Genomic DNA, 20,201 nt, shown 5'->3' with positions numbered 1-20,201 from the left:
CAGACCTGCTTTATCTGCACGCTCCCTCTCGTTTGCTAAGGTTTGCAGATTGTTTTTTTATTAGTCATCCAAAAAACAAAGAAAATGCAAAGAGGTAACCATACTTTCTCTGTCATTGCACAAAATTCTGGATTCAAGTAGCTTTACATATCAGGCATGCCATTTCACTTTCTGTGTTTAATGTTCTCTTAAAACAGATCTTTTTTTTTAGCATTTAACTCAATTTTGAGAAGTTAGCTTTTGAAGTTTTTAATGTTTGTTTTTGTAAATCTGCATTTTATTTTACATTTTGCTGGCTTTAACTTTTTAATCTTTTTTTAATTACAAGTTTTTAGATTGCACAAATAATGTTGAGTTGAAAATATTAGTTTTTAAAAAGAGGCAATATATATGCAGCTAAATTGGGGCCATAAAGTTTGTTTAAAAGAAAATAAATTGAACCTGAAAAAAAACGTCTTTCAAAAGAAAAGAAATTTGGACCTGAAAATTGAAAGTTTGTTCAAAAGAAAGTGTTCGATTTTCAGTTCTAAAGGCAATGCAGCACCACAGCACCACTGGTTCTGTGTCGTTAAACAAACACAACGACAAACTCTCATATTGATTTTAATTGGGACATTTTGCTCGGTGCAGAAACGTAGTGGTTCATGTTTTGAAGGCTGGCCGCTCATAAAAAAAACCCTGGCTGTGAGGGAACGGAGGGGAGAGGAGCAGTAAGAGTGTTTCAGGCACAGAAAGACAGCACATATACTGCAGTTCAGAAACTATTCGGAATGAATAAAAAATAAACTTATAAACAGACTAAGTGGTGTTTTAAACTGCAGCTTGTTAGCGGATGTGTTTTCTGATCCAACATGCAACCATGAGTGGTTCTGAATGAAGGCTTTATCTAGCAGTTGCTCTCCCCCCTTGCCTCCTGCGTACACAGTACCGGCTTAGTTTCACCACTGCTTAAGACCAAAATTATTTATTCTCAAGGCCGCAGGTCCATACATGGTGTCAGCCCGGGCGTTTAAGTTGTGTGCTGACGAGCTAGCAGGGGTCTTTCTGGACATCTTCAACCTCTCCCTGCAGCACTCCACGGTTCCTGGCTGTCTGAAATCATCTGTTATCGTGCCTGTCCCCAAGAAACCAATCATCACCTGCCTCAATGATTGTCGTCCCATCGTTTCGACCCCCGTCATCATAAAGTGCTTTGAGAGGATCTTCCTAAAGTACATCAAGGACGTTATGTCTGCTGGCCTGGACAGCCTGTGGTTTGCCTACAGAGAGAATCGCTCCACGGAGGATGCTGTCTCATTAGCACTGCACTCAGCTCTGACCCATCTGCAGCATCCCAACACCTATGTTAGGATACTCTTTGTGGACTTCAGCTCAGCATTCAACACCATGCTACCAGACATGCTGTCTCTGAGGCTCCTCAACATGGGATTATCCACACCTCTCTGCTCCTGGATCAGTGACTTCCTCATCAACAGATTGATAGAGAAATGCACATCTGCTCCACTAGTCCTTTAGACAGGAATGCCACAGGGTTGTGTCCTCAGCCCTGCTTTCTTCACCCTTTTCACCCATAACTGTTCTACAATCCACCCCACAATCACAGTGGTAAAATGTGCGGATGATACCAATGTAGCAGGTCTCATCAACTTGTTGCCAAGTTTCTAGTGCAAGTCCACAAAATGCAGTTAATAACTTTCAGCTCATCCAAAACAGCACAGCAATGATGGAAAGTAAAGAGAGAGATCATATTTCTCCTATTAAGCATCAAAAACCCTATCTTTAGACTATAATTATTGAGTATTAAAAGGCTAAAGACGATCCTTTTTAAATATAGTTGTGTGTTATCAGCATTGATTCAATTTGACTTTGTAAAGTGCCTTGAAATGACGTGTTGTGAATTGGCGCTAGATAAATAAAATAGCATTGAATTGAATAGCATGGAAGGAGATCCCATTAAAACCAATAACATGGCCCAGAGGAACTATGTATGAAATGAAGAGAAGAGGCTCAGGCATTGCCAAAACCAATATATTCAGCTCTGTCTGAGAGGTTGGATAAAAAAACATTTCCAAACTGTCAGTGAGTCCAATATCAGTGTGATGGTGTTTGAGAGGGAGTGTGGTGGTCAACAGTGTCAAAAGCTGCGAGAATGAGTAAGGAGAATGAGCGAGGGGAAGCCAACGTCAGCTGCCACGCAGAGAGAGTGCTGTCTTTATAGAATTAACATTATGAAAACAAGATTGAAACTTCTCAAACAAGGAGTGAAGACAGAATTGACTCTGCAGCTGAGCAGTGGCAGCTTTTTCCAGCATCTTGGACAAAAACGGGAGGTGGCAGATGGACCAGTAGTTAGAAACCACATCAGCAGCGAGGCTGGCCTTTTTCAGAAGTTTGATGTCGCTGATTTTAAGTGAGGATGAGACCTGCTCAGACTTCAATGAATGCTTGATTATTTGTGTTACGAGAGGGCTTATAGCAGAAAGGTTTGATTCAAAGCACAAATGGATGGCTTTGTTCTTCTAGTGAAGTTTCCAACATCACTCTGTGCAACTTCATCAAAGCAGCTGAAAGTTGCAGAGTGTAGACAAATAGAAGACAGTGGAGGAGCTGGGTGGCAAACAGCTGAGGCCGGATGATCTTAATTTTGTCTTTGAAAAAATGTGACAAACTTATTGCACTGTTGTTCTTTGGAAACAATGTAGACTTTGCTTTGAGGATTGAGAAGATATTTCATCTATGTGCAAAGTGCATTCTAAAGAAAATATTGCTGCCAGGGTGGACAGCAAACTTCTGAAATCCTTTTTTTTTTTCCAGTTTTAGAAGAATCAGAGTCAGCTTTGATTGCAAAGTTGGTGCATACCAACAAGGAAATTGATGTTGGTTCTACTCTGCTTTCAGTTGAAATATTTAAAGGAACATATAGAAAACATAAAGAAACAAATGAACAACAGAAAAATACTGGATCAACGTGCGATGTGGACGAGTTGGTGGAAGGTGTGAATGCAATTTCAAACAAAGCTGTTATGGTTGCCTTTTGTTACAGCTGGGAATAATTAATGTTAGTGTGGCATTCTGAGTCATTAAAAGAATATCGTTTTGAGGTTTATGAACTTCTCTTGGGCTACTCTAAGCAATGAGCATATTCAAAGATGTGTAAGGTTTGTAGAAGAATGTGCGAAAACATGCAAGGGATCCTTTTTTAAACTTTTCAAATATAACAAAAATATAAATTTTCTTAAGCTTCCTTAAAATTTTTCAAATAAAACTTAAGTCCTAACATGCTCACTCTTGGAAGATCTGGTAATATTTCATAAAATTAACAATATACACTGACAGAGAACTAATAGAACAACATTTCAAACACATATAGCTTTAACAGTCTGTCAGCGTATGAGCAAAAGTCCTTCACAATGTGCTGGAAACACCCACAGTGCTCAAGTAAAATTATAGGGAGGTAGCATTCTGGTGTTTCAAAGACATCATTTCTGTATATTAAAAATCATGCTGCCATATAACATGCCAAACTCGTAACAATTTTATAAACCTTAGAGGCAGTGGATAAAGTCATTGCTGGCTCAAAATTACCTATCTACAAGTGTAATTTCATTTAACATGATTTTTTTTTCTCCACTCCTGAGGGTTTAATCTCCCTGCTGTAATGAAGTTTTCATCTTTAAAGACAACTCTTTACCTCAGATGTGGACACAGTCACTACAAAGTCTGTGCTCTTCGGTGATAGGAAGCTCCACTAAAACTCTGTAGGATCAGCAGCAGTTATACATTTCTTAAAATAATATGTTTTTGTGTAGTCAGTATTCAATGTAATTGGTCAGGGGTGCATTTTATAATCAACAGTTGAATTATATATTGAAAAAAGATAATATAGGAAAGAACTTCTAATAAGGGTTTTAAAAAATCTGATGTTCTTATCAAGCACAGATTTGTTTGCTTTAGTTGACTCTGGATGAGCATATTCAGACATGCTTCGACATAAACTCTAAAGTAGTTTCCTTCATTGTAATTAAAATTTTCCCATAAGGAATTAAACTATGATGTTGCAGACATAAGACAACAATCAGACAAAGGCAGATTTTGACTGGAGTCCTTCTGTTTGATGATCAGTCTTGGCAGGAAGGAAGTAGCACTTTTGCAGATTACAACAGGATTTTCAACAGTTCAAACCTGTGCTGTTTTGAAAATAATGAATGGTAAAGAAAAGTACCAAGAGAGTAATTCACTTAAGCCAGCAACACGTTTGGATGCCATCAGATAAATGGAGTCCATGTGAGAATCTGAAAGGGGTAATATATGACTGTCTGAACACAGACATTTATATTCTTTGTATAATACATTCTGTAACCCTATTAGCATGTTTGTTCATTTCACTCTCAACCTCATCAGTTCGCTCAATCTGTTGTCTATAGGAAATAATAGTTTCTAAAATGAGCCCTTGAAGCAGCCACATTCTGCTGATAATAATCATGGGAATCTTGTTTTCCTTTTGATGCATGAATGCGTTTTAGATTTAACAGCCATATGTTGGAGCTGGCTACCGCTGTTATTGTTGTTGATTGTGTTTAATCTTGCCTAGTGTTAGAAATCAAACCTTCTCTCTAAAAGTACGCCTGACTGAGTGATGGGCAGTGGGGACAACAAATGAGTTGGATGATTGTTTGAATTTGCCTCGGGGGAGGATATACACAAATGTGTGATGTGCAGAAGTATAAATTATGCTTGTGTGTGAGTGATTTTATTTTTTTATGTCTGTGGGTGAAGTAGCTTGGCTAGATTTCCTTCTACATCAGGTTAGGTATCTGAGTTTAAGGAAATTGTATTGGATTTTGATAACCTGTGAGAATACTACACATTAATGTTTGGTATACAAGTTGTATTTGTATATAAGATTTATCCAGAGCAGTTAGGGGGTCAGCAACGCAAGTTTATTTGTATAGCACATTTCAGTAAAAAGACAATTCAAAGTGCTGCAGTTGAACAGAACAAAGAAACAAAAACATTACAGTAGAAAGTACATCGCAGTGAAATAGTAGCAGCAGATCAAAATATAAGAAAGTTGGACGACGAACTTCAACATTAACATTCAAAGGCAACTCTAAACAATTCTGGTTTGAGTCGCCAGAATTGACAAAGATTCCTGTTGAAACGTTTTCAGAAAGAACGAAACGAAAGTCTGGTTGCCTTCGATTTAAGCGAAAGTCTGGTTGCCTTCGATTTAAGCCTGTTTGCTGTTGCTATGACCTCGATGACCAGTCTGTGTGATATGATTGAATTTGACTTTGTAAAATGTTTTGAGATTTGTGAATTGGTGCTACATCAATAAAATTGAATTGAATTGTAAAAGTGTATCTGTATTCCAATGATTAGATCAAGAAGGATAATGCACCATGTTACACAGCTGAAACCCACTATACTGCAATACCAACCAAGGTCACATAGTGTAGCAAACTTGGAGCCCCTGTACACGCTGTCTCCACTCCTTTAACCAAGGCCTCATCTTTTCAGAATGTTTTTGTCTGCGTTAAAATTGGTCCACACCAGTCACCATTGTTTTTTCTTGTGAGCCATGTTTATTTACTCTGAAATTGCGTGAAATCTCGAGAGCTTTTGCCAGATTTTCCATCCGACACCCGAATGTGAAATCTGTTAATCTGTGGTATGCTGTGCTTACATTTGACTGGACACAACACACTGTACTAGCAAACCCTATTATATTTATATTTTATTATCGTCACGTGTGGTATCTGTCGTGTTTAGAAAATAAGCCTACAATTTTAAAATCTTGCAGTGTGTTGCCAGGCATAACTAAACCAGTGACCGAAATTTCTCAGAAATGTTTTAGACAACTTATTGAATCTCTGCCCCAATGCTTAGATTCAACAAGGTGAATTGATGCTTGCCAGATGTAGCAGGTTTTTGCCTCTTCCCTTTAGAGTGCTGCAAAATTGTAAATACATCATCTTACGTTTGTGGCATGAAGACAAATTGTTTACCCTTTTCCTTAAAAAAAAAAAAGCTATCCAAAAATGTTTTTCTTTGGCCCTCATATGCCATCATACTAATCAATGTTCAACCATCACCCTACTCAGTATGAGGTCATTCGAATATAAACAAGCAAAATGTTGTTGAATCCAAAATGTGGAAATTATGCTGGAGTAAATAAGAAAGAATGAATTGAACAAAGCATCACTGAAGATAATGTTATTCTTCAGATTCACAACTTAAATAGTGTTTCAGCTACACTCAACCGTTAAATTTTCTTTTCTTTGACATGTCAACTCTGGCTTACAGCCTGGTAGAAAAATCACAAATCAGATTGTGCTTTTCCCTTCAGCTTCCAGGTGATGATTGAAGAAAACTTCCTTCCACAACAGAAGCTGAATTATGCATGATTAACAACAGTGAAATTTTTCTATTGTCAGTCACTGTTTTAAAGCATTGTCCTTAACGCCAGTCATTCTGACGTTTTAACAAATACCCAAATTTAACACCTCCGGCACACAAGCTATTGACAAGCTATTTTCCTAAAATAGAAAACCTGCAAAGGAAACATAATAATCGCATAGTTCCTTGAACAAATACTGTCTTAAGTAATATTTTTTTATTTATCATTAATGAAAAAAAATACATCATTACTGGAATAATTCATAGATTCCAGCTACATTTTAACAGGATCACAGTACTAGAAGAAAATTAACAACACACTTTTTGAATTCAACAGTGTCTACATTCTCTTTATGATAATCTTGTTTTGTAACAGCTCCATACACATATTAAAATATCTTTTCTGAGAGCATATTAGAACATCACTGTTTTGAGGATGGTTGTGTGCATTACAATCCCACTTAGTGTCATGTAAATCTGGCCTTACATGAAAAGAGCAAAGACGTTATGCAGGATGTGAGGAGGAGAAGGTGTAGTTCTGTCTGAGAGGAGAGGAAAGGCGGCCTGGCAGGCCCTAACACTTGTTAGACTCCAACTCAACCATACAGAGAAAACTGCGAAAGGTTGAGACTATTAAAATTTAAAAAGAAGCAAGCTTACTGAGGTTGGAAGTCCTTCAACTTCTCGCCCACATTAGCAACCTTGTATAATTTCTTATTTGTGTCTAGACGGGAATTTTTTTCAACTCTTTGTACTATTCACCTGGCTTTTTTGTTTGCTCTTTAATCATTTTTTGTTGTTTTATTTTTGTAATGTTAACCTAATAATTGATGCAGTTGATATTATTCTAATAGCAATAGCATGAATAAAAATGTTATATAGATTATAATAATCCAAATAATGCAATAATATAAATAATATTAACAAAACAAAAGTTATAATAGTATTGTACACCAATAATCTTGCACTTACAGTTCAGCTTGACTTGGCTTTATTCATATATTTGTAGCACACAGTTGTCCAACAGAACCCTTTAAACCAGGGGTCTTTAACAGGGGGTCCGCGACCCCTAGGGGGTCCGCGGAGGTACTGCATGGGGGTCGCAAAAGTTTTGGTTGAATTAAAAAAAATTTATTTATTAATTAATTAAAATTAAAACATGAATCTGTCAGTTATGTTAATAGTTCAGTATTGTATGCAATATAACAGGTATGTTTATGCATGCCAGTGGCACTAACAAGCATCACTTATTTTTCTTTTCACATTTATGTTTTAAAAATGTCCATTTAAATAGCTTTTATGCATGATTGCATGCAATTGACAGACATTGTTGATCTTGGCAGGTATCAGTTTATTGTGTTATGTTATGTTTATAAATGGCAGTGGCATGGCCACCCTACTCACTGTGCCTCGCACATGTTTAAAATAAAAACATGAATATATGAACCTGTGTATTATTTGAGTATCTTAGTATTGAATGCACAATAACAAGGTACATTTACATATGGCACTATAGGACCAGTTTGATATAACCCAATTTTATATTTTATATTATATATATATATATATATATATATATATATATATATATATATACACACACACACACACACACACACACACACATTCAGTGCCCCAAAGAAGGCAGTGACGTCAAAGTTACAAAGTTACACTGTTATTCTTTTAGCTTGAACTGTTACCAAGCAAAGGGCAAAGGTACCACTTCATTTCAAGGGAGATAAAACACACCTGAGAGGGCCTATTTCATCCTCCAAGGGGAGGTTAAATTGCAAGGAAGAGGTTTTAAACAAGAGCAGATGCCATTTGCACAAAAACATTTAAACCAGAAACATAATTCTTAGGAGAAGCAGAGGTTTAAGTGTTTTAAATGAGAGTAGTACAATATCTGTGATTGAAAATAAGGTATCTTGTTAGTTTTTGCAAGGAAAATTTCACCATATTTTACAAACACACAGTGTGCCAATCTCACTAAGGAAGGCACACATTTCCGATCTCAACACTATGAAACCTGTAGCTTTATACAAGAAGATGTAATGTGGGAGCAGACTGCAACCACAGGCCTTAAACTTAATGACCACTTTTACCTTTGAAAACTTATCAGCGGTTCCAGTGGCCTTAATGTTATGCTGTCCCAGTGAGATAAGAGCCTCACCCTGGCAGTACTTTTGGCAACTGAAATCACATGTTAATGTGAACAGCTCAATCATCATTATTTCCTTCAAGCATGTAACATTCACAAGTAATGGCAAGTCTATCAAACACTCGTGTAGAACCTGCAGGTCACAGTACCGCTTGGATCTTTTGGAATTCTGCATGTGTTGACTCTGGAGAACATCAGTGTCTGTTTCATAAAAGGCTAGGTGGGTTCAGTGACTGCAGAATCATGTGGCCTTGTCTAATTGTCTGAGAGTATTATTTTACCATTCATCATCCTTGGATAAAAAGGAGTGGTGAATTGGTGCCTAAAAAGACAGCGACTGTAGTCATTGGTGAGAATGTCAGAAATCAAGGTGGTAGCAGAGAACAAGAACAAAAGAGTCCAAGAAGACTGAAAGGCACTGACAGGGAGGAAGACACAGACGTTTATCAAAACTGAAAAATAACATGACGCAATTTCAAAAAGAAGGCTAAGACAATACTGTGTGGGTCAGTGCATTGACATTCACATCTAAGCTTTTCATTTGAAAGGAAATGTGTTGTATCAAGGTAGTAAAAACCTTTATCATTATTACAGACAGTCACTCAGTTCACAACAGACTGAAAAGAGAAAAAAGAAAATGTTGAATTATCTTTCTTCCTGGCTTTGACAGAAAGAAGGGCAACTAACCATCTTAAAATATTACCATCTAATCTCCAGTCTGTCTTCTCCATGCCTGTATTTTTAATTTTCATCTTTCTGAACTAATTTGTTCCTGTCCTTTTCATCATGTGGTGCACTGCCAATACCTGTGTATTACTTTGAAAAGGGGGAGAGGACAGAGAGAAAATTGTTTTGAATTAAACAACTTTAAACTGTCTGTATAGCGCATTAAGGATAGGTTTTAATTGCAGGAGCTAAACACACATATTCTCCATGCAGAACAAAACAAAAGATTTCCCTTAAAACTCTTAACTATTAATAATTGTTACACCATATTAACAGGAATTCACACTCGAAGCAGAAAAAGGTCGTCCACTATACCTTTAAGCAAAATCTTATTTTTATCTTTGTCAGCTGAGTGGTAGGTTAAAGCTTTTGATTTTGTGAGACTTCTAGATAAATATCAGCTGCAACATATCCAGATTTTCACACTGACTGCAAAAAAAAATTGTAGTGAAGACCCTGTTTAGATAAAGTGGAAAGAGCAGAACTATGACCAGTAAAATTAACAGACAATAATAATAATATTATTTCAACACCATTTCCCTTAAGACAAGCTGTGAAGAAATGCACAATCTTTGCAGCATAGTAAATATCTTGACACTTAAAAGCATCCACATCAGCCAGTGTTTATTAGTGCATTGATAAAGAACAATAGATGCATACATGGTTAGGTTGCAGGAGAAAGCCACTCCTCTATAAAAATCCTCTTAATTTTAATCTGGTAAATATGTCAATTACATTAGCCTTGTTTGGTTCTATCTTTCTTGACATAAGCGGTTTGTCAAGGATACAATAAACAAGTACTTTCAGGCTTCAAGGCAGTTCTGCTTAAAAACAGAAAGCAGTACCTGTTCGTAGAAGAATAACATTCAGGGTATATAACCGCAGTGGTTCTAGAGCTTAACCTTTTGGAGACTAGAGTAACTCTGTAGTCGATTGTTTTTTTATGTTGATGACTTGAATTTCCACAGACAGAATGCAACCACTGGGTTACTTTATTATGACTAATATTATATATTCTGCTTTTAAACAGAGATTGTGAATGCTTTATATTGGTGTTTCTGACTTCTGAATATGTAGGAGCTTTGCGGCAAACGGGCTAAAACAAACTGTTTCAATCAGGACGTATCCACACTTCCTTACAATATCAAGACCACTGGGCATACACAGAGTCAAGAAAACAGTTTTAGATTAAGATAAGACTTGCCATGCTATGGAATATATAAATTGTGCTTAATTAAATTAATTACAGAATTTTGAACTCAAGGTTCTGGTGGAAGCAAATATTTTATTTGGTAAAACAGAGGTATGATATCAGAGTCTGTACTTTCAATGATTGAAACAGAAAGACCTAATGCTGAATAAGCACTACCTATGGTTTACAACTAGGTTTACAACTGTAACTTCGGTGAATAAGATTAACTTATATGATTTCTTTATTTTTGGGGCTTGAGTCCACTACTGAAGGAAATGAGTATTAGAGAGAAGGAAAAGGCATTGCCTTGACAGAAGTCAATGTATTTAGGTTTGTTAATAGCATTTGTTGCTTCCATGACCAACTTTCTGATAGTGGAAAGATTGAAAGTGAAGAGGATGGATTTTTATTCCGTAAGCCAGTCAGCTCTTTGCCATACATTTTTCAGCAATGCAAATTCTGTCTCAACTAAAAATGTGAGTTACAATTTACCAAAGAATGATTAGACCAATCAAGCTAACAAATTTACAGTGAAAGCCTTCCTTATCTAATCTGTCATCTGTTTACTAGGCAAACTGGCAGCACTTCAGAGAAATGGTGCAGTTATAATTACAGTTCATTATTTGAGTAAGATATTGAATGTGTTTAAACTTACACTGCATTTGGAGACAATCCACTCTCAATACTGTGGCAGGGCTTGAGCATCAATCGGAGTTTTCTCAGCTCCCATTGGGTAATCTTACTGTTGGGCCCAGCAGTATGATGAAACAAGGACTGAACTGCCCACAGAACAAAACGACTAGTATAAACACTGTGAATCCTAGAATGCACAATATTGAACCATCTATCCTCCCAGAAAGGAGGATTTTCACAGCTGGAATCCCTATAACATCACAACACAAAACTCTGGCACAAAGCAGTTATTTTTCACTTTGTCCACACCCATCCAAATGTTGCATAAGGGGGACACATGTACATGTCTTTATCTCATTGGCTCGAGCAAAAGACTGCAGGTTAGAAAAAAAAAACCCTTTGATCAAAAACAAGTCTGCTATCTGTGTTGGTGACCATACTGTGTCTGAAAATAAGTCTAGCCACATGAACACGGCTAAACGAGCTCCTGCAGGAAAGAATCTGAAAGAACTATAGATCCCTAAGAAAAAACCCTGTTCTTGGTTCTTGATCTGTGATTTAGCAAAACTACATATCATACATTTGTTTTCCTTTGTGTTTTTCATGGTTGTTTGAACACATAGCAATTGCTGTCCTTAATACATTTTAAAGCAAATTTGACCTTAAGCCTAATTCCTCAAAACATCCATTGGTGTGATGAATAGTGCGGAGCAGAACCCGATATTCAGCCGAAACAGTAATTCCTTTAACAGGATTTATTGATGGAAAGGTGAACAGAAACGGGATCCAAAAGGGGTAAGGCAGATATCCAAACACACTTGACGGGAACGGACGAACAGACTGGGCAAAATAAATAGAAACAGGTTAACCAAAACAGAATCAGGGTGCTGGGGCTCTTACCAAAAACAGAGAGTGCAGACAAGGAGGAACATGGGCATGTGAGTGTGACGAACCGACAGATAACTTAGGAGGGAGTGAGGCTTAAATAAACAGACAAACAGGTGAGCGGAGGGAACTAATTAACCATAGACAGGTGGAAACAATAACGACACTGACAGAAGGATAAACCCAAGACCAAGAATAACACAAAGCACAGAATAAGAACTAATACAAAGACCGGATAACTTAAAATACACAGACTAAACAAGAACCTAAAACAAGACAGAATCTACAAAGGAAATAAACGCAAAGGCAGGAGAGAAGTTACTTAACCAAACAATAAACCAAAACCAAAACAGAACATTACAGACCCCCCCCCCCCATCCCCCCACACCCTCAAGGACGGATTCTAGACGTCCTTCAACACGAACGAGAGTCCAAACAAAATAATGCCAACCCAAACCGGGCGAGTGTAGGAAGGTCCTGGATGGCTGGCCAGAGTCCAAATACAACAAAACCTAACCCTTAATGTCACTTGCCTTGTCAAAGAGTAAATTGACTGATGTATTCTAACTTGAAGTTGAAGTATTCTCTTAATAAATACTTATTTGAAGAGAAGTTGATTCTGTTTATTCTGTATATGTGAGCATGGCTTGCTGTTTGAGTACACTAGTGTGCAAATTCCCTCCTTCGTCTATTGTGCTATAATACTACACCTCAGCAGCCAGCTTTTCGTTAAACAATAATTGACAGAGGCTGAGAGCTGTATAGCTATCAATTCCTGAAAATGAGGTGTTGCCCTGACTTGGTAATTTTGAGCAAAAATGCTACCTTTGTTCATATTAGCCTTTGGCAATTATCAATAGTTATTCATAGGCAAACCAAACATATTGTTGCACAGCATTTATTTTGCCATGATGTATCTCAATAACCAAGGTAGAAAAAGAAACTTGAGTAGGTTTTCTGGAAGGGTTCCTCTTTGTTGTAACATTTTGTCTCATCTCAGGTAGACGAGTAGAGATGAAGCGTCTCAACAAATAAGAACCTGTCCAGAGGACCTATTCGATTTGTCTTTTTCAACACTTATTTTGGCTTTAAATTCACCACATAGGCAACAAAAAAATACAGCTCCAATGCATGTTTATACTTTTAGTATAGGAGCGTAATTTTTAGAACTGCTGACTTAAATATACTCACTTTTGTATTTGAGGGAATAAACAAGATCACACTAAGGAAACCAACCAAAGTGCATCAAGATGATGCAAACTTGACAAGGTGGGTCTGAGCAGTCTTACCAGTTACGTTTATGATTGTGGTAATGTTTTTTTATAACTGTCTACAGCTCTAACCTAAAGCTTTTAAGATAGTTACTCAGAAAGATGAACCTCTGCATTAATTATTCATATTCTCTGTAGCCTAATTATCAGCCTTTCAACTGCTGGAATTGATGGAAGGATAAAAATACCCTCAACTCAATCCTTCCCTGTTTCTATTCCTGCCTTAACCGAACCTATTTTTATGATCTTTATGCTAATAACAAGAAAAATACAAACTACCTTAGTAAGTTTTACAAAGAACCTCACAAATCATTGCAGAGCAGTACATGTTGATAACAAAGCTGCTTCAAAGAGTCACAGTTAGAAATCTTACACATTGGTTATGGGAAATAATGCATACATTAGATGGATGATAAACATGTTAAATCTTCTCATTTACATTACATTATTTCCATTAGCATGCAGTGCACTCAGCAAGGTTTCATGAATTCTTCATTCCCCTAAAGATGTAATGAAGTCCTTCTTCCAATTTGGTCCATCAATAATTAGCAACCCTAACTCAACGGTCGCTGGAAATGGCTGGCAATGAGAAATCCAATACCATTAATATTGCATCAAGCTCTTCCTGGCTTAATAGGCAACACGTTTGCGCAAATGCAGCTTGCATTACAGTAACTATATGAAAGTTTGTACAATCTGAAGAATTCAAATGTTTTCAGAGAACTAAGGAGTTGCAATTCAAAGTCAACAATTTGTTTCTATAGGCATAAACTTGAAAAGTGCACCATGGCTTGTTTGAACATAGCTTGTTTGTTCACTTGTGTTGAGGAGCAGAGAAGTCTCCATGTGCTTTACTATCCACCCAGTGTTCAGTACATTTCTCAAATGATGTCAAATTGCTAAATTCAGAACAAACCAGTGTGCATGTGATGCAGCCATATTAGATTCTTCTAAACAAAGCAGTGAAATTTGAATCTTTACTTGTATGATTCAAATAGTGGAAAGATCTGTCCTGAACACTGCCTAAACAGCAGTGACGTGTGGTAGGGTTCTTAGCTGGTGAGGCACTGACGCCATCAGAGTCAGATTTACAAAAATATACACTCTACAGAGTAGACTCATTGCAAAGTGCTGAAGGAGACGTATTGAGCCAAATCAAATCACCAAGAGACATGGAAAAAATATTGATTCTTTGATGAAAAAAAAATTATTTGTCATTTGATTGATAACAGTTTATGAGTTATGATGGATTTCTGCATTTGTAACACATTCTAAAAATATAACACACATTACACACATTTCATCTCAAAAACATTGCTGTCTTACCTCTTCTTATAATTTAAGTCCATGCAGCGCTGTTTCTGCACAAAAATATCAGTAATTTTCCGGTAAAAGTTCTCTTTATCTTCATCAGATTTAAAACTCTCTCAGTCTCAATGGAGCTGACTGCCAGGGAGGAAAGCCTTCCTTCATCAGTCCTGTTCTGGCTGTATGTTTTGAGTCTTTTTAGTGATTTACTTGTTGAGCAAAACTCGCTAATAAAACATCCATAGTTTGCTGTCACTTTTCAGTTTTGGGATCACTAGCGGTGCCCCTTGAGCGCCCCTGTCTAGAGGCCAAGGAACTGCCGGCCTCACCTGCCACCCATTCTTTGCCGTTTATGATCGCCCAGCACACGAAAACATGTTACCTGCACACCAAAACACAATTCGTAAACCACATACAGTACATTAAATTGTGGAAAATCAGTTCATAACTGTTTGAACAATTGAATTTATGATCTAGAGACAGGAAGGTGCATTCACAGAATGGAAGCCAGCGCAGTTAACATGGGATTGCGCAATCCAAGGGGAGGCCAAGCTCGCTGCGACCTCACCGGCTTCGCTATCAAGCGCCACCAAGGATTTACATGGAAAATAGCAAAAAGTCTGCGATTTTAAAGAGAATATGATCAAAAATAGGAAATTAGATAAAGAAATAACTTTTATTACAAATGACAGAGTGAATCACAATTTATATTGTTATCATCATTATATATTGTCTTTCTTTCCATGATGCCAAGTGAGTCCTGGCCTCACTTGCCTCCCCTAACTTCAAGTCACTGCTAAATAGACATATGGCAATAACAAAACACTGCTGCATCGGTATCTGCCCGGTATCTGAGTAACTTGCGATATCATGATCGTAACCATGTGATGGGAGTTTTTTTTTTTTCATTGTTTCCCCGAAGGATTTGCAAGAAATATCAGTGTTGGATACAAGCCTGTAACCAAGAGGATTTTACTGTGAAATCTGACCAAAACACCTGTGTGCTCTCTACATTTCCTCTGGGGTAAGGAGCTGACACTTGAATGTCAAGGCACGGCAAATTTATTTGTACAGCACATTTCAGTACAGAGACAATGCAAAGTGCTTTACATGATTAACATGTAGGAAAATAAAACAGAATAAAAGCAAATAGGAATAAAATGTAAAAACAAAATAGAACATGGGACAATAGAATCTAAAAGCAAACATTAAAAACAGTTGGGCTACAAAGTTGAACTAATGATGTTTCAGTAAAATAGTTTAAGTAGAACAGTCAAAGATAATGCTAATCAAATGTGTTTTTAATCTTGATTTAAAGGAACTCAGGCTTTCCGCACTTTTACAGTCTTCTGGAAGTTTGTTCCAGATAAGTGGAGCATAGGAACTAAATGCTGCTTCTCTGTGTTTGGTTCTGGTTCTGGGTATGCAGAGTAGGCTGGAGCTAGAAGACCTTAGTGGTCTGGAGAGTTGATGCACTGATAACAAGTCTGTGGTGTATTTAGGTGCTAAGCCATTCAGGGATTTATAGACTAACAGAAGGATTTTAAAGTCTATTCTCTGAGATACAGGGAGCCAGTGGAAGGACTTTAGAACTGGGGTGATGTGCTCTACTTTCATAGCCTTAGTGAGGACACAGGCAGCAGCATTCTGGATCAGCTGCAGCTGTCTGATCCATTTTTTTAGGCAAACCTGTGAAAACACCGTTGCAGTAATCAATTCTACTAAAAATAAACGCATGGAATAGTTCTTCCAGATCCTGCTTTGACATTAGTCCTTTAATCCTGGAAATGTTCTCCAGGTGATAGAAAGCCGACCTTGTAATTGTCTTTAGATGCTTTTGGAGGTTCAGGTCTGAGTCCATAACTACTCCCAGATTTCGGGCCTGATCACTGGTTTCTAGCTGAAGCTTTGTGCTAACTTTTGATCTCTCCGCTATTAATCCAAAATTTATTACTTCAGTTTTGTTTTTATTCAATTGGTCAAGACCTAATACCAGAGACTGCAGCGTCTGTGCAGGTAGGTTACGTTTATTTGACTCTTTCTCAGTGGAATGAAAATATAATACAATCCATGAGGGGTGTTTACTGCATTGCATAGTCTGTTTATTATAAGCGACTTTGGGCTTGTTTTTTTCTAATGTCACTTGCAACTTTCATGAGTCAACAGTGGCAGTTTCTTGGGTTTCATTTTGAATGTAAAGCTACTTTTTTGGACTTGGCTTTTTTCCAACTGAATCCCTTTTTCTGGTTATTGAGTTGAGCTAATATCAACTCCCCTCCCCCCCTCCCCCATGAGAACTATTTTACGAGCAGGAAAAATCTCGACCTGAATAAATACCAGCTAAATACATGCATTTGTGATGATTAGAAGCAGCCTCTGCATTTCAGTGTGGTGCTTTTCTTGTTTGGCTTTGGCTTGTTTTCATGGATCAAGTGGCTTGTTTCTCTCACAAGAATGTTGATCTTGTTGGTGTGTGTCTGCGGACGGGTGTGTGTGTGACTGTGAAATGGGACCTGAGTGTCTGATTAAAGCGAGATGATTAACTTTGCAACTTTGGAAAAGAGGCTGCTTTTAAGTCTTTTTTTTGTTGTTGCAATAAGCCCTATAATAATTTAAAGCATAGACCTGTAATAATACACATATTTTCACTTAGTATCAGCTTTAATTCCACGCAGATTCAGTGGGTTTCTTCCTCGTTTTTGATCTGTAGTGCGAGAGGTCAACCTCTTCTTTGATACAAGACCTAAGCTACAAGTAAAAACCTTCATCTGTGAGATGGTTGCTTAGTTCAAACTTAAAACTCAGCAGAGAGCCAGCAACAGTAGCTCAGAACAGCAAGCTGCTAAACCAAGAGAAATTCCCTGTGACATGTGGACTGAAACCAAAGCGAAAGCCCTGAAGTCCTGCCTGGTGTGTCTGCTCTCCTACTGTGAGACTCACCTGGAGCCTCACCAAACAGCTCCAAGACTGAATGAACACCAGTTGATGGATCCTGTGAAGAACCTGGAGGAAATGCTGTGTAAGGAGCATGATAAACCCCTGGAGCTGTTTTGTAAGACCGACCAGACCTGTGGCTGCTCTCTCTGCTTGGTTTTAGTCCATAAAACACATGTGTTTGTCCCTCTGAGCAAACAATATGAAGAGATGAAGGCAGAGCTGAAGAAATTGGAACCTGAGCTTCAGCAGAAGATCCAGAACAATAGACTGAATATTCAAGAGATCAAACGTTCGTTAAAAAGCAGTAAAGATGCTGCAGACAGAGAGAAAGCAGAAGGTGTTCATGTCTTCACTGCTCTGAAGGAATCTGTTGATAAAGCCTTAAAGGACTTAATAAAGGACATTGAAGACAAACAGAAAACCACAGAGAAACAGGCTGAAGACTTCATCAAAGATCTGGAACAGGAAATTTGATGAAGAGGAGCTCTGAGGTCAAGCAGCTCTTACAATCTGAAGACCAGCTGAACCTCTTCCAAAGCTTCTACTCCGTGAAAGCTGCTCCAGCCACCAAGAACTGGACAGAGTTCAGCCTCCATCCACCTTCATAGAGGCGACTGTGGTGAATTATGTGAACCAGCTCTAGATGACACTGTGAAAACATAGAGAAATTCTACAATGAGGCTGAGCTCAAAAGAGTGCAGCAGTATGCAGTGGATGTGACCCTTGATCCTGAAACGGCACATCCTGCGCTCATTCTATCTGAAGATGAAAAACATGTTCACTGTGATAAAGCAAAAAACAAATCTAAAAGCGGTCCCAAAAGATTCACACTTTACCACAATGTTTTAGGAAAGCAACATTTCTTTACAGGCAGGTTTTACTTTGAGGTTCCAGTTAGAGGAAATAATCATTGGACTCTAAGTGTTGCAAGAGAGTCAGTCATCAGGAAGGAATCCAATTGAGTCCCGAGAATGGCTCCTGGACCATAGGGTTACGAAGAAATAAGTACAAGTCTTTTGATGAATCTTGCAATGAGATCTTTTATTTCTCCCAGCCTAAAAAAGTGGGGGTGTTTGTTGATTTTGAGGATGGTCTGGTCTCTTTTTATGACGTAAATTCTCCAGTTCTTATCTACTCTTTTAACTGTTGTCTGTTCTCTGAGAAAATCTATCCATTCTTCAGTCCTGGTCCTAATCCTGATGGTAAACTCTCAGTACCCCTGTTTATCTCTCCTGTCCATCAGACTTATTAGATATAATACAGTGCTGCTAAAAGTTATTTGGACATTAAATATTTCAGATCATCTGTTAAATTTTAACATCATATTAACATAACTTGAGTAAATACAAAGATTGGTTTTCAAATGATTGTATTTAAGAAGGGGAAAAAAATTGCCCCAAACCTAAAACATGGTTACTTCAACTGACATCTAGTGTTTGTAATAACTAACAATCTTTTGAATATTTCAAACTGTCTTTTACATTGTTGTGGAAGATTGTAGGCACTCTAAATTTTTGCAGGATTATTTCTAATCAGTCAGATTAGAGGGTTTTTCAGAATGAATGCCTGGTTTGAGTCCATGCAGCAGCATTAACATGGGATTTATAGTATAAAGTTGACTAGTCCACACACAAACCTTGATTTTGCTTCAGAGCCATTTAGCAGTAGACCTAATGGTGTGCTTTGTAGTCTAACTGTTCTTAATTTTTGCTTTTCATTTCTATTTTCCAATGTTCTATTTTTTTCTAAATTTTGCTTTTATTCCCCGTCCCCTGTATTTTAATCATGTAAGGCACTTTGCATTGTCTCTGTACTGAATTGTGCTATACAAATAAATTTGCCTTGCCTTGCCTATGGATCCTTGTCCAGCTACATAACTCTAGTGAGCTTAAACTTAGAGTCACAAACTGATGGCTTTACAGTTCCAGACCCTGAGACTACCACTGTTCTCAGTCCTCAAAAGGTTTAGGGGATCATCATGATGTTTTGTTTAGAAAGGCCTTTGTGTTCATTTTTGTCAACAGTGGTTTTGGCCTTAGGACTTATGTATCTTTGTGAGACATCATCAGGTAAGGTACTCCAGAAATAACAATCTAAAAGGGAAGTTTTAAGAAGAGTTAAAAATTATAATAGGGTTTGAGATAAAACAAATGCAATTTTTTTCTATGAAACTTAAAATTAGCCATAGTATTACATGTTATTTTTTTTGCTAAATATATCTAAAAACCAATGCAATTGTAAACAAGTGACTGCTTTAATTCTGAATCGGCTTATTCAGTTCTATCCATATCCTTTCTAGGACCTTTGTTTTCTGAGTCACGGACATTCTTGCTGTTTTAAATGGTACGAATTGTTTGGAGCTCTGGGTCTACTCACACACATAACTAATGGTCTGTACATATTATAATCATGAATGCATTCACACCTTGGCTGGCAGTTTCAATAACAAGACCACGGAATAAAAAAGAACAAAGAGTGTCTGTCTGTATTTAGCTGTCATCAGAAGTAATATGCAAATATCAAGCTTTTTTAGATTTGTACAGAATGGAGTGTTGTTTTTTTGATATGCAAATAGTTTTTTTAATTAAATAGCAATCAGCTAAATTAGTCTTCTGGCATTAAAAACTAAGCTATGTCTTCATATCTTGTGTTTCGGAAATCCGCAATGAAACATATGTTCTCCCAAAAG

General features: G+C 37.4%; 1 pseudogene; it reads left to right on the top strand.

Moving 5' to 3' along the window:
- The first annotated feature begins 990 nt into the window (after positions 1 to 990).
- Positions 991 to 18,764, top strand: LOC105935906 (annotated as a pseudogene).
- Positions 18,765 to 20,201: the final 1,437 nt, after the last annotated feature.

Source organism: Fundulus heteroclitus, chromosome 6 (assembly GCF_011125445.2).
Source record: "Fundulus heteroclitus isolate FHET01 chromosome 6, MU-UCD_Fhet_4.1, whole genome shotgun sequence".
Classification (NCBI taxonomy): Eukaryota; Metazoa; Chordata; class Actinopteri; order Cyprinodontiformes; family Fundulidae; genus Fundulus; species Fundulus heteroclitus.
The sequence above is the reverse complement of the archived record's forward strand: the minus strand, read 5'-3'. Positions and strand labels throughout refer to the sequence as shown.